Source organism: Podarcis melisellensis (assembly GCF_964234715.1).
Source record: "Podarcis melisellensis genome assembly, chromosome: 6".
NCBI classification, from domain to species: domain Eukaryota; kingdom Metazoa; phylum Chordata; class Lepidosauria; order Squamata; family Lacertidae; genus Podarcis; species Podarcis melisellensis.
This window is the reverse complement of record NC_138538.1, coordinates 68,022,888-68,043,628: the sequence shown is the minus strand read 5'-3', so window position 1 is coordinate 68,043,628 and position 20,741 is coordinate 68,022,888. Positions and strand designations below refer to the sequence as shown.

At 42.5% G+C, this 20,741-nt stretch overlaps 1 long non-coding RNA gene across 1 annotated transcript; it reads right to left on the bottom strand.

Annotated features, from left to right (window-relative positions):
• Window positions 1-17,311: 17,311 nt before the first annotated feature.
• Window positions 17,312-20,204, bottom strand: LOC309371557. The gene is made up of 2 exons (XR_014169194.1): window positions 19,821-20,204; window positions 17,312-17,828 (listed from the first exon to the last, which is right to left on the bottom strand). It is a non-coding gene; the product is annotated as an uncharacterized lncRNA (long non-coding RNA).
• Window positions 20,205-20,741: the final 537 nt, after the last annotated feature.

Here is a 20,741-nt window from a genome sequence, read left to right as displayed (position 1 = left end):
GTATCTTAGATTAATAGCGCATGGAGTTTGACAAAGGATAATAATGGCTTAGGGTTGAAGAAGCCATTATGGTTTATTAGATTATTGATTTGTGAATCTAAAAAAAATTGCTTGCCAGGGAATATTTTGCTATACAATTTTAATGACTCATTGTAGGAGCTGTTGGATCGGATTCTGAATATCACTATACTAAATAAAAATAGTAGGAGCTAGTCCACCAGGAGAACATGATATGCACCTTATTATTCCCCCCTAAATTCTTATTGCATATATTCTGCTCAAATTAAGGTACCCTTTGTCCACATCTTGGCTTTGACATTTGCTGAAAGCCTAGAACAACATTGTTCATCTTTCCCCACCAGGGCTGGTCCTACCAGGTGTCAAGCTGGGCCTTTTGGCTCAAGTGGTAGATTGAGAGGGGCCTTGGAACAAACACACCCTCCTCACTGCACTACACTACCAGAGCTCCCATGGGCTCACAAGGCTAGAAAAAGTGCACTCCATGAGCCCATGCCACACCAAACCACTAGTGGTGCTCTGTGGCCTGGCAGGACCCCTCCAGACTGGTGTTTTATTGCAGGTATATTCTGTAACAGGTCCTTAATGCAATAATAGTGCATTGGTGGTAGATTTATTTTGCTTTAAAAGTTGTTCTGTAATGCTTCCCCGGCAGTACCACATTACCGCTGTCTGTTGGGGCTATAATGCAATGTAAGGAAATAAATTATGGGATTTCAGGGCTATGCACTGATTGGAAATGATACAGCATGACTTTCCCAAAACTTGTGTAGCCTCATGGATCAGGCCGGTTGCCCATCAAATCTAGGACCCTGTTCACAAAGTAGCCAAGCTTTTAAACTAATAAACAGGAAGCTAATAAACAGGATCTGAGTGCAACCGTACTCTCCCCTCCTGCAGTTTTCAGCAATGGTAGGGTTGCCATTGTTGGGATATTCCGTTCCACCTTAAGAACAGACGTGTGGATTGTTGCATGTCACATGCCTGTTTACACTCCAGCACAGCTTGCTGGGAACTTCCGTTTGTGTATAGCTTTTGCTTTAGCCGTCTTGCTTTGGACATGAAGGAGATCAGACATGTTTCCTTTTGTCCTGATGTACTCTGAATAAACTGCTTGTAAATATGCTCACACGGCCTCTCCTGCCACTTCTGTTGCATAGCGTTTACTCTGCTGAGTAGCATGCCCTAGCTTCTGAAGCTGGGGTCTCAGATTCATGCTGCACCAAGGACTGGAGTTCGTCTGGCACACCGGCCAATGGGCTGGAGGCAGCTGGGGGCCTGACAATTGCCCCTGTTTCCTTGGCTGCATGCCAACAGCCGTATCCTGAAGAGCAAAAAAGAGGACAGCCCAAGCTGCTGCCAGCCCGAGCTGGGGAAGGAGGTGCATGGCCATGGGTGCGCCTATTTCCCCAGCTTGGGCAGGCAGTGGCTGCCCAAGCCCAAGCTGCCCGAGCCTGAGCTGCTGTCAGCCTGATCGGAGGCAGACTCCAGCTCCTATTAGATCTTCGCTGCGACAGCTTCGCTTTGCTGCAGCGCTTCCACCTCCAGGGCACAGTGCCTTCCCAAGCATTTGTGAGCCCCCCAATAAAATAATATAAACTCCAAAAACCCAGATTTCCTTTTAAATGTAAATATCTGCCCCCAAAAAGGACGTGTCCGAGTTTTCCTGGACGTATGGCAACCCTGTGTCCACAGACTGAGGTCAAGCTGCATAGGGAGAAGCCTTAGAGACTATCCCAGCAAATATATTGCTGAAGTCGTTGGGGAATTTAGGGGCTTGTGTTCAGTGAGCAAGTAGCTGCATGCGAGATGGGTGGGTGTGGCAGCTCAGGCATCAAAATGGTTTAGTTGCTTCTCTGCCTGTATGCTCCCCTCCCCCTCCCTCTCTCCTCTACCTTTTTAATACTCAAATTCCTTATCTCTCTCCTTTTGTTGCACACCTTTTCTCTTCTCTTGATCTTTAAAGAAATAACTGTCTTCTTACACGTTTCACAGCATGCAAAACATCAACAGCAGTTATTGCCGATTTTCCCTCTACCAAACATTTTGAAACCATTTTGCCTGTCTGTTCATGTTTATAGAATTTGTCTCCCTTCCCCTCCTCTTCTTTTTAAATATACATTTAAAAGGGGGGACACACACCTCATCTTATGTGGTACTTACTACATGAACAAATGGGCTTGTATTCTAAACACAGAAAATGGTTCATTCCTTTAACACTAGGTTCAAGACTGGTTGAGAGATCTTCAGGTGCCCAGTCTGTACCGTTCGGTATTACAAAAATAGTATGAAACGCTACCAAACACTGGCAACAACAATGCATTTTGAGTATTTTTTAAAGCATCTATTGTTGTGTTGCTGCCTTTTCTGTCTCCAGGGTATTCCATCATTTACTGCCAGCATTATTATATTAACAACATACAATGCTGATGTGATATTCTTTTCTCCCGAATGTGTGAATTAAAACCTGCTCAAAAACATTTTTCATTTATTCCACATAGGTCCCTTCCTTCCTTCCTTTCTCCTGTCACACTGCCATTCCATTCTTTCTCTTATTTATTGTCTTCTTTCTGATGTACTTCATTAGATCTGAAACTCTTTTAAAAAAGCACCTGTCTCTTCTCAGATGAGAAATGCCTCTTTTATATTCTTCCAACAGAGTCGGACAGTGAGGAGTATCCAAATGCTCTTTAGGGAACAGGCAAGTTCAAATGTTTACGCCTATGACTTTTCTTCATTACTTGATAATTCAGGACTTGAATCATATGCAGCTAAATCTGTGGGTGACATACACGGAAAAGCATTATGGCTGAGTTGACACGAGATAATAAGAAAGTTCTGTTTATTGTATTTGATCAGTGGTGATTCACTGACAAAATAGTGAGTCACTATTTTTTCTTCTTCAGCCATCCAGTGCTGAACATGTCTCTGTGTATCAGCTCATAGACTAGTTTAGAGCAGAAGTCTTTATTTTTAAAAAGTATTTCTTAAAGGTTTGGGGAAACTCTTCCTGTAACATATACATTTAATGGGTAGTAATCCAACATAAGCGAAACTCAGAGTAGACACATTGAGATCTATGGATGTACATGCATTGATTTCGGCGGGCCAACTCCAGTGAGTATAACTTAGCACAGCCTTTCTCAACCTGTGGGTCCCCAGATGTTGTTGAACTACAACTCCCATCACCCCTAGCTAGCAAGGCCAGAGCTCAGGGGTGATGGAAGTTGTAGTCCAACAACATCTGGGGACCCACAGGTTGAGAACAGCTGACTTAGCAGGATATCACTCAATATAAAGACCAATAAATATGCATGACAATATATGCAGCAAAAGAGGCAATTTTTAAAATGAAAGAGCAGAGTAAGGGGGGAAATCCAAATACAATGTCATCTACAATGTCTGGGCAAATAGGAAGGAACCTATACAAGTGTCTGGTTAACTGCTTGAGAAAATAAACATCATAAAAATGAATGTGCTCCCCAAAACTTTATTTACATTTCTGAATTGGTTCAGACCCAGAAACCTAACTGTCTAGAATAGATACAGCTCAATGCATCTGTTTGTTTCTTAATTTGCTCCTATGGGTAACCACTTGATTGCAAAATCAGTCCCCGCCCCCCACCTAAAATGCTTTTCTTAGAAACTGCTTGCTGTATTTCTGAACCCTTAAGTAAAAACCATTCATTTTTGGGGGAAAGAAACAGACTTGGTTAGTACCTAGATCGAAAGTGGTGGTGGCAGAATGGGAAATGATAATGTGTGAAATAAACATCTGTTTGGAAACCTGGAACTGTTATAAGGAAGTTTTATCAGCCCAAAACCTCCTTGTTAGCTTTGTTGCAGACGATGAAAGATTTAACTCAGAGGGAAGATTGGGAAATTTCCAACTGTGGAACGAAAATAAGCTAGAATGCTTTCAGGATTGGAAGCGTATACAAACCTTTGAGAACGTGAAAGAAAAATTATAGAAAGTGCCATCTATTTATCAATAGCAACAAATTAGATCCTTTGTGAATCAAATGATAAATAATCAAGAGATTTGGGAAGAGAAGGCAGAGTTTGAGATGTTGTTACAGGGAAAAAAACCCAAAACAGAAGATTTCATAAATCTACGGAACTATTGCAGGGTAGGGAGGAACACAGTAAAACAGTGTATAATTATAAGATAAAATGGAAGAAAAGTATGCAATATGAGATACAAAGGGAAGGGTGGGATTTCTTATTCAAGAAGGGTTCAAACTTTTTGACAGCAGTGTAATGCAAGGAGAACTGCATAAAAATGACAGTACTGGACCCCACTGAAGAATAAAAAGATAAATAAAATAGGAAACGAAAAATGTTGGATATGCCATGAGAACAAAGGGTTGTAAGAGGGCTAAAGCATACTGGCAAATGGTAATAACAATGATTAAAGGAACTTCCCAGGTTCAGATAAATGTAGAGTCTTGATTATGCCTTCCAAAGTAATTGGAATATCAAAATGCATCAAACAAAGGTATTGTATCTGTTAACTACTGTATAGCAACGATACTGTTCACTAAACTTTGGAAGCAGAGTTGGATGCTGAGAAACTGGTTGGAAAGATATGGGAACAGATGGAAATTATAAAGATAACTGGGATGATATGCTCATGTAAAATGATACTGGAATGCTCCCTCTCTGCCACCTCCACTGCCGCTGTCACTCAGGACAAGTGACAGCTCATCTTCTGCCTTGAGCTAGGCAGCAGCAATGGTGGATGAAATTAGGGGCATTTCAGGATCATATCTGGGATGGCTTTTGTAATTCTGGGGCTGTCCCTGCAAAATTGGGACACTTGGTGGGCATGTGGCTGGGAAAGCCCAGCCAGATGGGCGAGGTATAAATATATTATTATTATTATTATTATTATTATTATTATTATTATTATTATTATTATTATTATTAACAACTGTCTGGTAGATGTCCAAGCTATTCATTATTCTAACAAGATTAGGAAGGTATGGGTGGAGCATCGCCAGCAGTGGCAATCTCCAGCCTGAGCACAGGTAAGCTCACTTATTCCAACCCGAAGAGGAGGCAGATATAAGCCTTGGAACCCAAAAGTGACTTTTGAAAACAGCAAAGTCTCGCCCCTGTACAAGTCCTAAGTATTTCCTTCCAGTTCCAGGGCCACTGTACTTCCAGGGGAAACTATGCTGAATGCAGAGGCCCTGAGGCTACATGCTTAAGTTTGGAGAATCTCAGTGCGCCTATGATTTCATGTAGCAAAGTCTTTCCCTCCGGTGCTTTTGCATAAAATGTATGACATCTCCTCATTATTGCTTAAATGCCCTTGCCAGTTTAAAACTACGTATTTCATTATGGGAATTTGCTTCCAAACACCTGCTCATTTTTTAATCTCCAAATTCTCTTCCATCCAAGGTTATAACTCTCTCTCTCTCTCTCTCTCTCTCTCTCTCTCTCTCTCTCTCTCTCTCTCTCTTTCTTCTTTTTCGGGTCGTCCGACCAATGAATCCATTTCTTTACATAGCCCACCAAGGGATGAGCTGATCTGCTCTCTGTATCCAGATGTAGTTTAATAGTTTAACATAAAGACATATGCTGAGATTTACAAAGAACTCTCCCCAGAATGGAGTATGATAATTATCTGCCAATTGAAGACTATATATTATCAACTAGAGATCTTTTTTGTCCTTCAATTAAAGCAGGCTTAGATGGGCAGGATATGGTAAACCCTGAAATAATTAGAAAGGTTTAATCATTCATATTGCACACTGCCATTTGCTATGCTGTGACCGTTTGATAAAACGTCAAGCCAGCAAGGGTTGCCTAGTTGAATAAATGTTCGCTCTGGCTGAGGAGGAAGGAGGAAGCTGTGTCTTTTTACACTACCGTTCATCAAGTGATTATATCTCCAAGGCTTGAGTGAACTGTGTTGAAGAATTAAAAAAAGGGGGGGAGTGGATAAGTAGATACAAGAATTACGGATAAAAATTAAGACCCTTCCTCTGCTTATTTTTGGGAAGTGGAGGAGAGCAGACACTCCGCCTATTGCCTTCAGTAATTCTTTGTGGCTATTGAAGTGGCTATTGGAGAAAAGAGATATTAACTTATACTAAGTCACTGGCCATCAAGGTCAGTAATGTTGACATTGATGATTCTCCAGGGCTTCAGGTAAGAGTCTTTCCCCAGCCCTACCTAGAGATAGTTGGAATTAAACCAGGGCTCCTTTGCATGCAAAGCAAGCACTCGACTGCTGAGCCACAGTCCCTCTCCTACCATACCATTCCTCAAAAATAGCCTCTAACATAGCTCATTATTCTCATTTCAACTCATTATTCTTGCCAGGGCTTGCGTCAAATATTGTATTTTTCAGGGCTTAATTGTTGCATTGGGAAAATCATGAGCAGGGTAGTATTTGAATGGCCATGTGGGAATCTTTTGGATACATCCACTATGAAGCAGCATAATGTACCAGGCCAGCTCTCCCACATTTGTGTGCTAAGCTAAAGAGATATCCCCTTGGTTTTTATAGCAATTCATATCAGCAGCAAACACTCCCCCCCCACAATAAAAATCTTTTCTCTCTCTTTATCCAACATGCATTTTAATTTCTGGGTCAGTCAAAGAAATGTGAAAAGAACACTAAGGACTGGTTCATACATGCATGCATATCAATTGCTTTTTAAAAACCCAATCAATCTGCCCATGGCGACTGGTAGTTCGGGGCGTGCTATGACTCCATGTCAGCACATTGCTTTTGAGGTGACATCGGGTGATAGGTTATTAACTGTTAGAAAACTGTGTGGGTGACCAAACACTGTTCACATGTGTGCATCTAGAGAAAGCATTCCAAGAGCCATCCTTTGGTGGTGACATGACATCATGGCGTGACTGTTGTTGCAAAACAGTTTAAAACGAAAAGAAGATTTCTTAACCGACTTCCATTTTTTTTTGCAGTAACAGTGGTGTCTGTAGGTGTATCCAGGCTTTCGCCTGAACTCAGGAATGTTCAAACTGTGAAGGAGGGCAGGGGAACATACAAAGGTTCCTATATGCATTGGTCTTACTAACTCACCCCCTGACCTTCCCACACTGAGTGGTTTCATGATTGCTTGGACACAAAGAGAGTCCTCCATGCGGCAAAGGACTCCAATAAAATGGTGCAGGCTTTCTACTGATGTTCAGCCAAACACAAGCAAAAGCCCCTTGAAGACATTCCCAACTCAGGATGGGAAGGTTGGTGTCAGGGATGGATTCATCTTGTCAATTTCAGTTCTCCCAGTTTCTCATTGTTCCGGTCCTAGCTGCCCTTATGTGTGCAGCTTGAAGGGTGAACTCTGAAGGATGGCTGTGTTTCAGTTCATGTCCTGTTTCAGAAAGTGTCTGTTTCATAGGCTTGCCCCCCAAAGCAAGCTTACTCAAATCCCCCCCCCTCCATCCTTGGTTGGAGTAAACACACATGGGGTTGGTTGCACGTGGGGACATTGGAAGGTGGGGCTTGCACCATTGCCCCGCACCAGAGCTTAAGCTCTTGTGGGTTCAGGACATGGTGGGAGTTGCGCTGCCCCCAAGCCATGCGACCCTTGGCATCTAGGCATGTGCTCTGGCAGAGAAAACATTGGCTCTGCTTTGGAAAGAGAAGGCAGCAGTGCACATTTGACTTCACTCTTCCACCTCCTTTCCAGCTCACCTCGTCAAACATTCTTTAGGAACGTGTCATTCTTGCAACTCATTCGGAGCCAGCTGTGAAGCCTTGCTGAAAGCTCCTCACAGCTCCCCCCTCCATCCCTGTTTCTTTGCTACAGGGAAGATTTAATTCAGGAAATGTCAATGTTAAAGAGAGATACATGTGGAGTCCGTATTGGGATGCTGGGTGTGTTTAATACCCCCAGTGCTTGTTTTTCATTAAAACACAATCTCAGTGCAGGGCTTTCTGCTAGGAATTGGAGGCCTCAAAGGTTACAAAGGTTTGCTCTTCTTCGATGGCCCCTTTCTGTAATAGTTTCTTCTTCATCTTCTTCTTCTAAAGCTCCAGGACAAACGTTATGAAATAGAAACAGACATGTCTGAAGTCATTTTAGTTCCATTCCTTTCTTTATATGTAAAATAGCTTTCCTTTCTTTGTCTTCATATGCCTGTCATCTCTGCGCTGTATTGCAGTTTCATTCTTTAATGTCTGAGGTGCATTTCAGTCTTGCGCAAAGTTTTATGAATAAAATAAAACATGTCCCTGCATATAAAGCAGGTAAATTAACATGAACATTCATTCAAATGATATTGGGTACTGATCCAAGGAATTCTGCAGCTCCCTCATTTCCACATCCCACCCCAAAATGCCGCTTCAGAAGGTTGGAGAACTTTCTGGAATGGTGTGTAGGTGGTGCTATGGGCCGAAGGGGGAAAGAGGGGGCTGATCAAAATCACCACACCGCATCATCCTCTACCAGTGAGACTGTGTTGGTTCCTGGTTCCCTCCACCCTTCCATTTGCTGAGGAAAAAGCCTGGACTGAACCCAGTGACTATCAGTGCAAAGTTCCTCATTCGTGACTTTGTGATGCTGGACTGTAATCAGGTCACTTTAGTTCAGTGATCTGAGATCCGCATGCTGAGATGCCAGGAACCCGTGAATGGATTTCTCAGGCTTCGCCTCTAATTGTGTTTAATTGGAAATAACACAATGGGCAGGATTTGATTTGCCTGAATGTCTGGGGTGGCAACTGGCAGCCAGTAGCCCAAGGACAACAATCAATCCACCTTCAGCCTTCTGGCCTCCTTGAAGATTATGGTAGGAGCTTCAGAAACAAGAGGCGTATTGCCAGAAAACCACCCATTGTCCGTATGTTAGTGGCAGTTTCCCGCCTAGGGAAGAAATAGCTTCCAATTTGGACTTTCTTCCTCTGCGATATAGAAAGGTGCATTTGACTCTTCAGTCCTGTGCCTTCTTTTAGAATGATCCAGTGGCCCATATAGTTTGTGGCTAGCATGCTTAGGATCAGCATGAGTCAAATATAATGCAACAGTATTTTAATATGGTTCTTACACACTCCATCAAGGAAATGTGTGGTTAAACCAGAGATATAGCTGCTCTGCCTTGCTCTCTGTCTCTGAAAGATGCTTGTGAAATGGTATCTGTTCTCACACCCTCGCCCATAAAGGTGCTGCTGATCAGCACTGAATAGCTGCCATTCCTTGGATGCTGGTACCGTTCCCCCCCCCCCCCGGCTGCTAGGTCATGTTGAAAATGAGGATAACACTTCTTTTATTCAAGCAGTAGCTACAAGGATGTCATGCAGCTTAATAGGAATGAAGAAAAGAGAGGAAAATTATGATCGGGAAGAAAGTTGCTGGTGGACTACTTTTGATTCAGGAACCTTCACCCTCATACAGAGGGAGGTGCTTCTGCCGGGATCCTGAGTCACTCAGGTGGTGGTCTGTAAATCCAGTGCTGACTCTGAAGGAGGAAACAAAGAAACCCCTTCACTTTTTGGAGATACCCTGATTCTGAATACCCTTTTTGTGTGTGGAATCTGGAACAGAAAAGCTCTGAAGAGATAATGAGAAATCCTGTCTCCCGGGTTTACCAGGTTTTCTGAGAAGGCAGATGGAGATTCTTAGCACAGCAGACTTTTAAAGCAGGTGGCCTCTATTACTTACTGAATCAGTTAAGCATGCCCATGGAGAAGGGAAAAAAGAGGTTACCTGGCCTCAGAAGAGACAGGGGGGAAATTTAAGAAGGGTGCAAATAGGTTTGGTATGATGGGGTTTTTTGGGGGGGGGGATTTTTTCACAGAAGCATTTTTGATTCTGTTCTCTTGCTGTTGTCCTGAAACAATTTTTAATGGGATCCTGGCTTTTCTAGTTTCCCAGTACGGTGGAAAGAGAACTATGAATTATCAATGGTCAAATTTCTTTCTGAGCAGTGTGCACATTCCTTGTGGGCAGAGACATGTCGTAGCAGCTTAATGCCATTTTTTTTTTTTATAAATTCTGCATTTCGGAAGAGCAGAGAAACCAGTTTCTATGGAAAATATGGCTTGGTTAATAGTCTGCCTTCTGGATTCCAGCCCCTGACCCCCTCCCCTGCCCCACTGCAGATGTCTCATTTCCTGACTTGGTGCCAGTGCCTTGCTCAAACTCTCTGGTCCTGGAGTTCAAGAGATTAGAGAGAGAATGGTTATCAAATGAGGAGACTGCCTTAAATTATTGAGAGCCCCCCCTTCCTCTGTTCCTTCTCTTGATGTTTTGGATCAAAAGCACACTTCTTCCTGTAAATGTCTTTCAGAATGGGGGGGGGGGATCGTGATTTAAAGAAACAAACCCAGGATTGCTGACAACTCTGAAGCCAGAACACATGAACCAATAACTTACAAACATAGGAACTTCCAGCAAGTCAGACCAATGTTCTACCTACCTCAGAATTGTCTACTCTGACTAGCAAAAAAATCTCCAGGGTTTCAGGCACCGCTCCTATGTTTAGATGCCAGGAATTGAAATTTGGGCCTTCTGTATTCAAAAACAGCTGAAGCCCTGTCCCCAAGTGAGACTTTGGCTCCATTCCTCCCTGAAGGCTGGGTCACATCAGTTGCTGCCCAAATTCAGCACCATTGTTGTGATCATGTAGACATTACTGCTGCTTGCTCACTTGTGCAAATGACTGATGTCCTGTGGGAGGACAGGAGTCATTGAAACCAACCTCGCCTTACGGCTTCTATAGTAATGGAAAAAGAAGCTGCAATCTTCTGCGAGTCCCATCAGATTGGGTTGGTGTGCCATGAAAGGATGCAGTACAAATGGTTCCTCCTTCCTTTTTGTAAACCACTTTGTTTTGCTTACAGTCAATCAGTATGGAAATCTTCTGAAATAAAAATCTTCTGAAATAAAAATAAACAAATAAAGTTTTCTCTGGTTACGGTTAGGGCTGTACCATCTGGTTCAGCCCTCTTCTCTCACCATCTTATTGGTTTCACCCACTGTTAACATTCTCTGCAAGGAAAAGAGGGCACTTCTTCCCAGGCACCCCATTTTATTAACACCACAGTAGGGGTTACCTTGAAAATTCATTTTAAAGACATGTGGCTTTAAATTTTCTTTTCCTTTTTTAAAGATTTTCTTTACAAACAAGCTAATACTGTTTTCCTTTCACTTGAAGATTAATGTTAACAATAACATATTGCTCCAGAGCTCATACTTGTTTCCATTAATTATTTTTCTATAGGGACCAGATTGTACTTGAAAACTACATTATAAAGCAACAATACAGCTCTAGTAACAGAAGTTAGAGATGGAAAATCCCTTATAGGTCATTTAGTGCATTTCTTTGCTAATATAGCAATATTCCCTGTGGCATTTTTAAAAAAGATTATTGTTTCAATCCTTTGCCAAGTTCCGTTTTAAATGACCTATATGAGACGAGGCTCCTGTAGATGCAGGTATGGTGGTTTCTACAGAGTACTTGTTAGAGCAAACCAGGATATCTTGTTAGACACTAAACAGAGGAGCTTCTGAGTTAGCAACTAGTGATATCTCAGATACTCCCTAAGCAATTTTCCCTCTCTCACATTACATCTTCAGGCTGCCCCCAGCCATTTTATTTCATCCATCATGACTCATTCAGTGGGGAAATTGATACAGAAATGTGTGTTTATTCAATAATAATAATATTTTATATTGTTCCCTACTTTTCTTTCAAACTACTTTTGTCCTTTCTCTGACCCACACAAAAATGCATCACAAGGATTCACACCTGTATATTACTGATATACAAATCAGGGAGGGAATTCTTGGGACAGTTTAAGGAGTCCCAGACCTATTTTCCATTTTAGGCAGCAGCTGTGTTTGCTGGAGGTCACTCCAGTGTTTACTGCCACACCCATGAAGACATGAGGTGTGAGTAATGGATTTATACCAGGGCCACAGTTTTCCTCCTATATACATGTAAATGTAAGGATGTTGTCACGCTGCAGTTTTCATGGCTGACAATAGTCGGTCATGTGAACTGCAGCATGACCACAGAACAGCAGGCAGATGGCCCAGGCAGGCAAGTGGAGGGAGGCAGGTGAGCCTCAGAGGAACAGGCAGGACAAGTCAGGGCATCTGCTCAGCAACCTTCCTGCTTTGCTGCCACTGCACACCTCTCACTGGTGCTGCTTTTTCAGCTTCAGTTGCACTGGAGGCTGGGGGGGGGGGGAAGGGAAGCAGCAGGATATATCAATATTCACATAATGTTCATATATTAATTAATTAATCTTGTGAGCTGCCCAGAGACCTGTGCATATAGGGCGGTATACAAATAACAACAACACAAATATGTATTACCTTAGGGGAAATTTCATTGCAAAAAATGTGTATAGTATACAAAATTGGATACATAAATGCATATTTTAGGAGAAATTTGCACTTAAATGTTGATGAACTGCCCTGAGGCCTGCGGTTATAGGGCAGTATACAAATTTAATAATAAATAAAATAAACAAATAATAAATAAAATTAGAATTTTCAGAAGGACTTTGAAAAAATGTAAATTGATGTGGAAATGTGGAAGACAACTTAAGACTGGAAAAATTAGAAACTTAGGCCAAAACCACACAGTACATATAAATCATTCATACACTTCAACAGTGATGGCATCTCCCAAAACACCCTGGGAACACTGGTGTGTTAAAGGTACAGAGAGTTGTTAGGAGACTTCTATTTCCCTGACAGAGCTTCAAGCCTCAGAGTGGTTTAACAATCAATTCCTCTTCCCAGGTAACTCTGGGAATTGCAGCTCTCTTAGGGGAAAAGGAATTTCCTGACAACTTTCTGCATCCTTTGCAAACTACAGTTCCCAGGATTATTTGTGGAAGGCCCCCCCTCTCTGTGTGTGTGCCATTTGTTGCTCCACCTCAAACAGCAACATGTTTTGGGCCTTACTTAAATTTCCACAAGAATGCTTATGCCTTCCGGCCGTGGCAGCAACAATGATTTTGTTGATGAAGATCTGTGATGTATCTTCCATGTCGTAACATTGCCATGCTATGGACAAAATGTGACAGGCCAGTTGGATTAACTTGAAGCGTGGGCAAATGAAGCTGAGGAGCATGACAGCAAAGAAGGAGGAAGATGACTCTGAGAACAGTGCCAAAAACAGTGTGAATATGTTTGTCATGAAGGCTGAATAACAGGGGAGCAGAAAGCACTTCTTAACGTTCATGAAAACAAATACAAATGGAAGGGAGTCATTTCAATTCCGCTGTAACAAAAGAGCCCCAGACATAATAGCTTCTTAAAGCCTTTTTTTCTTTCTATTAGAACTACTGAAACATTTATTAAAACATTCTATTTATTCATTTTCAAGTATTAATTGAGAGATGCTGCTGTCACCCCATATGGCCGAGGCACACCACCTGCTTCCCACCTGGCGAGGGAGACAGAATGCTATATATCTTCATTCTTGTGTGGAGGGTCACGCAAACAAGAACATGGGGACAAGCAATGACTCCCACTTTGGCAGAAGACCATATACATCACAAGCTGTTTACACCACAATCTGTTCTTCTAGAGGACGATGCTCTTCATGCTACAAACTCTTTCAGCTAAAGTCTCTGGAGCTTAAACTACAGCAAGAGGGGGTCATTAACTCCAATATGTTAATGGATGTGAATAACCTGGTCCTATGGAGTTGCTTCAGCAATCCTCGGTAAAAAGAAAAGAAAAGCTTGTGCCGTTGCAGCAAAAGGAACTTTGTATCTTCTTCTTCTTCTTCTTCTTCTTCTTCTTCTTCTTCTTCTTCTTCTTCTTCTTCTTCTTCTTCTTCTTCTTCTTCTGCAATCACTCATAGCCAAGTAAGATTGTCTTCCATAAACACGGTTTTAATAATGAGTTTGTAAGTGACTATGGAGGCCAATTTTGGATTCACACGTCCTTCCACAGTGAGGACATTGGTTTCCAGGTGGGAGTTGATCATGTTGTGGATTTGCCAAGCGTGCCTTTCTCTTAGCACATTTCTCCCTTGGGTCCTGAGTTCAAGTGTCTTCAAAGCCTATGGCACCTTTGGTAAAGGCTGTTTTCCAAATGAAGCGCTTGCAGGGAAGTGTTTTCCAATTGTTGGTGTTTATAGTACATTTTTAAAAATTTGCCTTGAGACAGTCTTTCAACCTCTTTTGTTGACTGCCATCATTATGCTTTCCATTTTTAAGTTCGGAATAGAGCAGTTGCTTTGGAAGGTGATAATCAGGCACCCACACAACATGTCCAGTCCAATGAAGTTGATGTTGAAGAATCATTGCTTCAACACGGGTGATCTTTGCTTCTTCCAGTACACTGGTATTAATTCGTCTGTCTTCCCAAGTGATGTATAAAATTTTTCAGAGACACTGTTGATGGAATCTTTCAAGGAGCTGGAGATGGTGTTTATAAGTGGTCCATGTTTCACAAGCATACAGTAAGGTTGGTAGTTCAATAGCATTGTGTACAAAGCTACTGACAACACAATTCTGCTTAGAAGCCCCATTATTTTCAGTGGGACTCACTTCAAGCAAAGAGTGCATGTGCTCTACTTGACAAAGGCCATGCCTATATTTTCATACCCTCCAACATTTCTCCAATGAAAATAGGGGCGTCCTATTCAACAACAACAACAACAACACTTTTTTTATTTATATTCCGCCCATCTGACTGAGTTGCCCATCTGGGCAGCTTCCAACGTATATAAAAACAAGATAAAACTATACAGGGCTGCCTTCAGGTGCCTTCTAAAGGTTGCATAGAAACTTGGCTCCAGGGCCGCATAAGTCCTTGCCCTCCAACATTTCTCTGATGGAAATAGGGATGTCCTAAGGAAAAGTGGGACATTTTGAAATCAAATCAGAAACTGGAACGGCTTCTGTAAATCTGGGACCGTCTTTGGAAAATAGGGACACTTGGAGGGTCTGTGTTGTACAGGATACACGTCTATTTGGAGAAGAAAGAAAAAAGAACCACAAGAAGGGAGAGCAGGACTCTTGTGGTTGCCCATCACCAGTTAGTGGCCATACATGCCACTTGGTCACTCGAGGAGGAGAGGTGAGGCGGTAGAGAGGCCTGGGCTGCATGGTTGCACCAGCAGAACCAATCTGATTCTCCTGCTGGTGCATCTGCACTGCCGTCCAGCTGGTACCTGTTACATCAGCAAAGCAGCTTCTTCCAGGAATGATCATGACAATGCTGCTGCTTAATGATTTTCTACCCTGTTCTTCCACTGATGTGCTCAGAGCACCACAGAGGAGAAACAATAACCGTAAGGCACAGGGAAAGTCTCAGTTCAGCCTGACTATGAGTCGATCCAAACTTGCATAGAGCAGACCCATTGAAATGAAAGAAAGTTCCGGTTTCATTGGGTCTGCTCTAAGGAGGGTGAAGGCACTGTACATTTCAAGAAGTGCAGTACACCTTTAAATAGTCATGGCTTCCCCCAAAGAATCCTGGGAGCTGTAGTTTTTTAATTTTTTTTATATAAAAAAAGAGTGCTTAGAATTATTAGGAGACCTCTAGCCCTGTCAAAGAGTGGTTTAACAGTCTCTCCTCTTCCCAGAGAACTCTAGGGATGGTAGCTCTGTGAGGGGAAGGGGGGGCTCCTCACAACTCTCAGCACCCTTAACAAACTACAACTCCCAGGATTCTTTGGGGGAAGCCATGACTCTTTAAAGTGGTATGGTACTGATTCACTGTTCCTTGTTTCCTTCTTCCTTGAGCGGAGCTCTGCAACTTTTATTCTATTCTGTGCTTGTGTGTGTGTGTGTGTGTGGGGAATAGTATCTGGCTGTTCTGTGAGGCTGAAACTATACTTCACATTCAGCTCCCCGCAAACAGTACAGCCAACCTGAGCCTGTTTCATTTTATAACTGCATTTGATACTTGAGGGGGAACTCCATATTTGACATTTTGACTACAGTCATACCTCGGGTTACAGATGCTTCAGGTTGTGTTTTTTCGGGTTGTGGACCACCGAAACCAGGAAGTACTGGAATGGGTTACTTCCGGGTTTCAGCAGTCACGCATGCGGAGGCATGCCGAGTCGCAACCCGCACATGCGTAGACAGGTATGGGCACTGTGGGTTGCGGATAGTGCGGGTTGCGAATGTGCATCCCACACGGATCATGTTCGCAACCTGAGCATCCACTGTACAGTGGTAGCTCGGGTTACATTCACTTCAGGGTACATATGCTTCAGGTTACAGACTCCGCTAACCCAGAAATAGTACCTCAGGTTAAGAACTTTGCTTCAGGATGAGAACAGAAATCATGCTCCGGCAGCATGGCAGCAGCAGGAGGCCCCATTAGCTAAAGTGGTGCTTCAGGTTAAGAACAGTTTCAGTTTAAGAACGGACCTCCGGAACGAATTAAGTACTTAACCTGAGGTACCACTGTACTTCTATGTACTGTGCATGTAGTGTGTGGAAAAATGTCTTCTCCTTGACATTTTTTTTCTTCCTATGTGAAGAGAATGTGTTTTCAAATGTACCATTCCTCCCCCTGTAGTCATATGTTGTACTTTTCAGGAAGGGCTGTATCATTTTTTGTTTTAAAATGTGTTCCTTGGCTCTGTGTGACTTAGGAAGGAGCTGATATATGTGGAAACCGGTCACACTGGATGAGCTCCTAGGGCCTTCATAGCATCATAGCAGGCCATGTTCCTGGCTGAAACCTATCTTCCTTTGCAACAGACTTAAAGCCTTCTGAATAAACTGACAAATATTGTCCATTCAGCATAAGCATAATATTTGCTCCGGCTATAATATGCAATAAGATTGCTGGGAGTGAAAATGAAAAGTTCATTACGCTCCTCTAGCTGTTAGCTGTAAAAAGATAATAAGGAATTAAGATTTTATAACATGTTTTATTTTTTTAATAATTAACACATGGAGATATAATAAAAGGCTATAATTATAGTAATGGCTGCCGTACCTGGGCGTTTTGCTGAGGCAAGCGCAATGCAAGAATGCTCAGTGTTATTGCATAGCTGGGAACCAGCGAGGCTGCAGTATAATGTGCAAGTTTGTTTTGTAAGTAATAATAAAGTATTTATAAATAGAAATATGAAATAAAATGCTACCATATGCTACAAGTAATAGTCGGGAGCTTGCCCTTAGCGGAGAGAAGGTGGAATTTGAGCTTCCACGCGAAGGTGGATACAGTACAAACACATCCATGTGATAATTGGGTAGGCAGCTTAGGTTTCAGCCCTTAGTGGGGGGGGGGGGTGTGAAGGGAAGAAACAGTTAATCATATAATTAAAAGCTACTTAAGATTCCTCCCAAACTGTGAAACTTCATTCAGATTTGCGACTTGTGAATTATTTATCACCGTTTAATTTTTAATAAATGTCCACATGCAGTGGATAAAATTTCCACTTTTGAGAGAGATACACGGCTCCGATTCCAGGCTTATGTGCAATTATTTTGAAATTATAGCGTACCCTCGGCCCAGAATATCATTCACATGGGTTATTATACATTTCCCTCTTTAAAAAAGAAAGAAAGAAGCTCGGATATGGTGCTGTAACTTTAAAGCAACTGATCTGAACATGGATTTCCATCTCCTCAGATAATATTAATTAGTGCAGTCTCTTTAAAGTTGTGATGGCCTGTTCCTCTATATGCTTTTCCCTCATAGTGCTCATTTTTAAACTCTCTGAAAACCAATGGGGAGGATATAGCCCAATCTGGAGAGCTATTCTACATCCAGACTCGCCCTCACGATGGTGCAGAGATTCAATTTGTATTCATGCTGTTGCATCAGCTGCCATCAGTGGGAATAGGGAAAAGGAGGAGGCCAACAGTGGCAATATGGCCATTCACTACACCTTTAAGACAAACACCAATATCAAATTACTTTTATACAGATCTATGGAAAACTGGGCATACATGGGTACTGTGTCCCCAACCTTCATAAAGGGTATTGTAGAGCCAGTCAAAGGGCAACCCAAAAGATCAAGTGGCTGGAAGAATTCCTTTGTGTTTACAACATTTGGAGCTTTTTAGCTAAGGAATAAAGTCAGGAAAGAGGAGCCATCCTAATGGTGCATAAAATTATACATGGTGTGTGGAGAAAGTGCGTAAGGAAAGGTTTTTGATCCTTGGGTCATACAGACTCTCCAAGATATTCCAGGGACAGTCCCAGAATTACAGAAGCCATCCCAGTTTCTGATCTGATCCTGGAAGTTCCTGCTTTTTGATGTCCCTATTTTCACCAGAGAAATGTTGGAGGGTAGAATAGGATGGCGGAGGGGATGCAATGAATGCTGGGAGATTCAGCACACACGAAAAGAAGTATTTCTTCATACAGTGCACAGAGTTTGCTACCTCAGAATGTAGTAATGTCCCTCAACTCTGATAGCTTTAAATTGGGGTTAGACAGACTCCTTGAGAATAAGGCTGTCATTGACTGTGATGGCTCTGTAGTTCCTCCAGTACTGAAGGCGGTATGTCACTGAATACCAGCTGGTGCTGGGACTTACTAGCATACCCTCCAACATTTCTCCGATGAAAATAGGGACATCCCATTCCATAATGATAAATTTACTGTTTACACCCCACACATCTTACTGGGCTACCCCAGCCACGCTGGGCAGCTTCCAACATATATAAAACCATAATGAAACATTAAAAACCTTCCCTATGCAGGATTGCCTTTAGGTGGCTCGGGGGTCGGATAACTCCACACCCTCCAACATTCCTCCAGTGAAAATAGGGACATCCTACAGAAAAATGGTACATTCCAGTATCAAATCAGAAACTGGAGTGGCTTCTCTAAAGCAGGAAAGCAGGGACTTTGGAGGGTGTGCACTAATAGGCAGAATGCTGCTGTCCTCATGTCTGTATGTGGGCCTTTGGTCTGATCCAAGAGAGCTCTCATTGTCTTCTTAAAAGTATTTTCCTAGGATTAGTCTGAATGGGTTACTTCACAGGAATCATGTCTTTACCCCTTCCCCTCTGTTTTTCTCATTAAATTCTTCAATATAAAACTGAAAAATGAGAAGGGAAAATAAAATCCTAGCAGTTGAACCTATTTGGGTTTTGTTTATTTTAGCGCTTAGAACTTTGCTGGAATTCTCTTGTTTTTGTTAATATAGGTTCTGCATGGTTTCAGTTGTCTCTGTCTTCTTGAAAGTGAAATGAATGTTTGGAGAAGTTAGTGGAGCAATAAGAAGAAGAAGAAGGAAAAAAAGGCAGACCCTGTATTTTTCCAAGAGATAATGAGACAAAGCAACTGCCCATAACTTTATGGCTCTGGAAACCAGTCAGAATGATAGAGGCCCTGAAAATGACAACCAACAACATCTATTTACAAAACTCAAAAAGGGTCCACAGATTAACAGCCTCACGAGTTGCCTCAATTGTAGAGAAATTCAACCGTCGTGGTGTTTTGCAGCATAGTAATTTTAGGAGAAGTAGACAGGGACAGTTTGGATCTGGGAATGGAAGATACAGTAGCAGGAGCGAGTTAAAGTGGTGCCTTGGGCTTATGTATGGGCATGTCGTAGAAATATCTGGATAAAAAGGAAAATGTGAAACTGCCACTTAGGCAAAGAAAGAGAGAAAAAGAGAATGTAGGCACTTGGACACAAAAAGGGTATCTGATCCCCAACCCCTCTCAAAAACCTGTCACTGATTTTGGTGATTGTTTCTGCTGTTATTAGTTTCCAGATCACTGCCAGAATCTGATATTAGCTGTGGACGGGACACAGCAGCCAACTCCGAGGGTCTGTGGTCCTTTCGGCCTCCTCCCCAATAAAATATTTGAGGGGGCCGTTCACCTCCAGAGTTGATGGTTGTGGCGTTTGCCTGGAGCCTACCTGTGTATAAAAGGGCTTAGCCCGAGGTTTGAGTTGTTGTTGGGAGCTGTTGGTGGGTAGTTGGTTGGTTTTAGTGAGTTGGCTAGATAGGAAAGGCAGTTGGAGAAGCAGTTGGTAGGCAGCTGGTAATAGAGAGAGAGTTAGGACAGTGGGTTCTTGAGTGAGGGGAGGTAGAAGAGATAGAGAAAGGAAAATAAGACTAAGAAAGTAAAGAGCAACAATGTTTGGAATGCCGTAAAAGTTTGTTTGTGTCTGAAATAAAATACACTCTTTATTAATTGAGAACCTGACTGAGGCTGAAGTGATTTTACCGGGAAGGACCTGGTTGGTGGCAGCGGATTAGTGGTGTACGGGTCAATAGTCCGTGAGATGACCGGGGGCTCCGTACGAATGCTACAATGGTCATCACAATTCAAATAGTGTGTGCGTGCAGTGTCATGTGATCGATCATGCAGGGTGGGGCTTACCTGCCTCCCCACCCCAGGAGGGGATAAGTTGATGGCTTAAAAGGTTAGATCCCTTTCACAGCACCATGGCCCTGATCAAAACCATTTCTCCCTTCCAATGCAGTTACTTTTCCGAAAAGTACTTCTATGTAATGTGTAGTTCGGCCCTCTGACATTCAGGGCCCTTTTAGATTTGGGAAATATTAGAAACACCTCAGCTGAACCTGCTGGCATGGTAGGACACAAGACTTTTCATTAAATAAGCCTGTCTTTCTCTTTGTCTGAGAGTTCTATACACATCCCACCTGCGATTACTTCCTTGGCAAGGAGCAGATATCTGATGTTAAAGAGATGTTAATGCAACTCTGCAACATCTTTAAAGACTTCAGTTCATACAAGGTTATGTAACCAGCATTGCAAATTCCCAGATCTACCTGCCTGCCTATCTACTTACCTTACATATTTCAGGTCACAT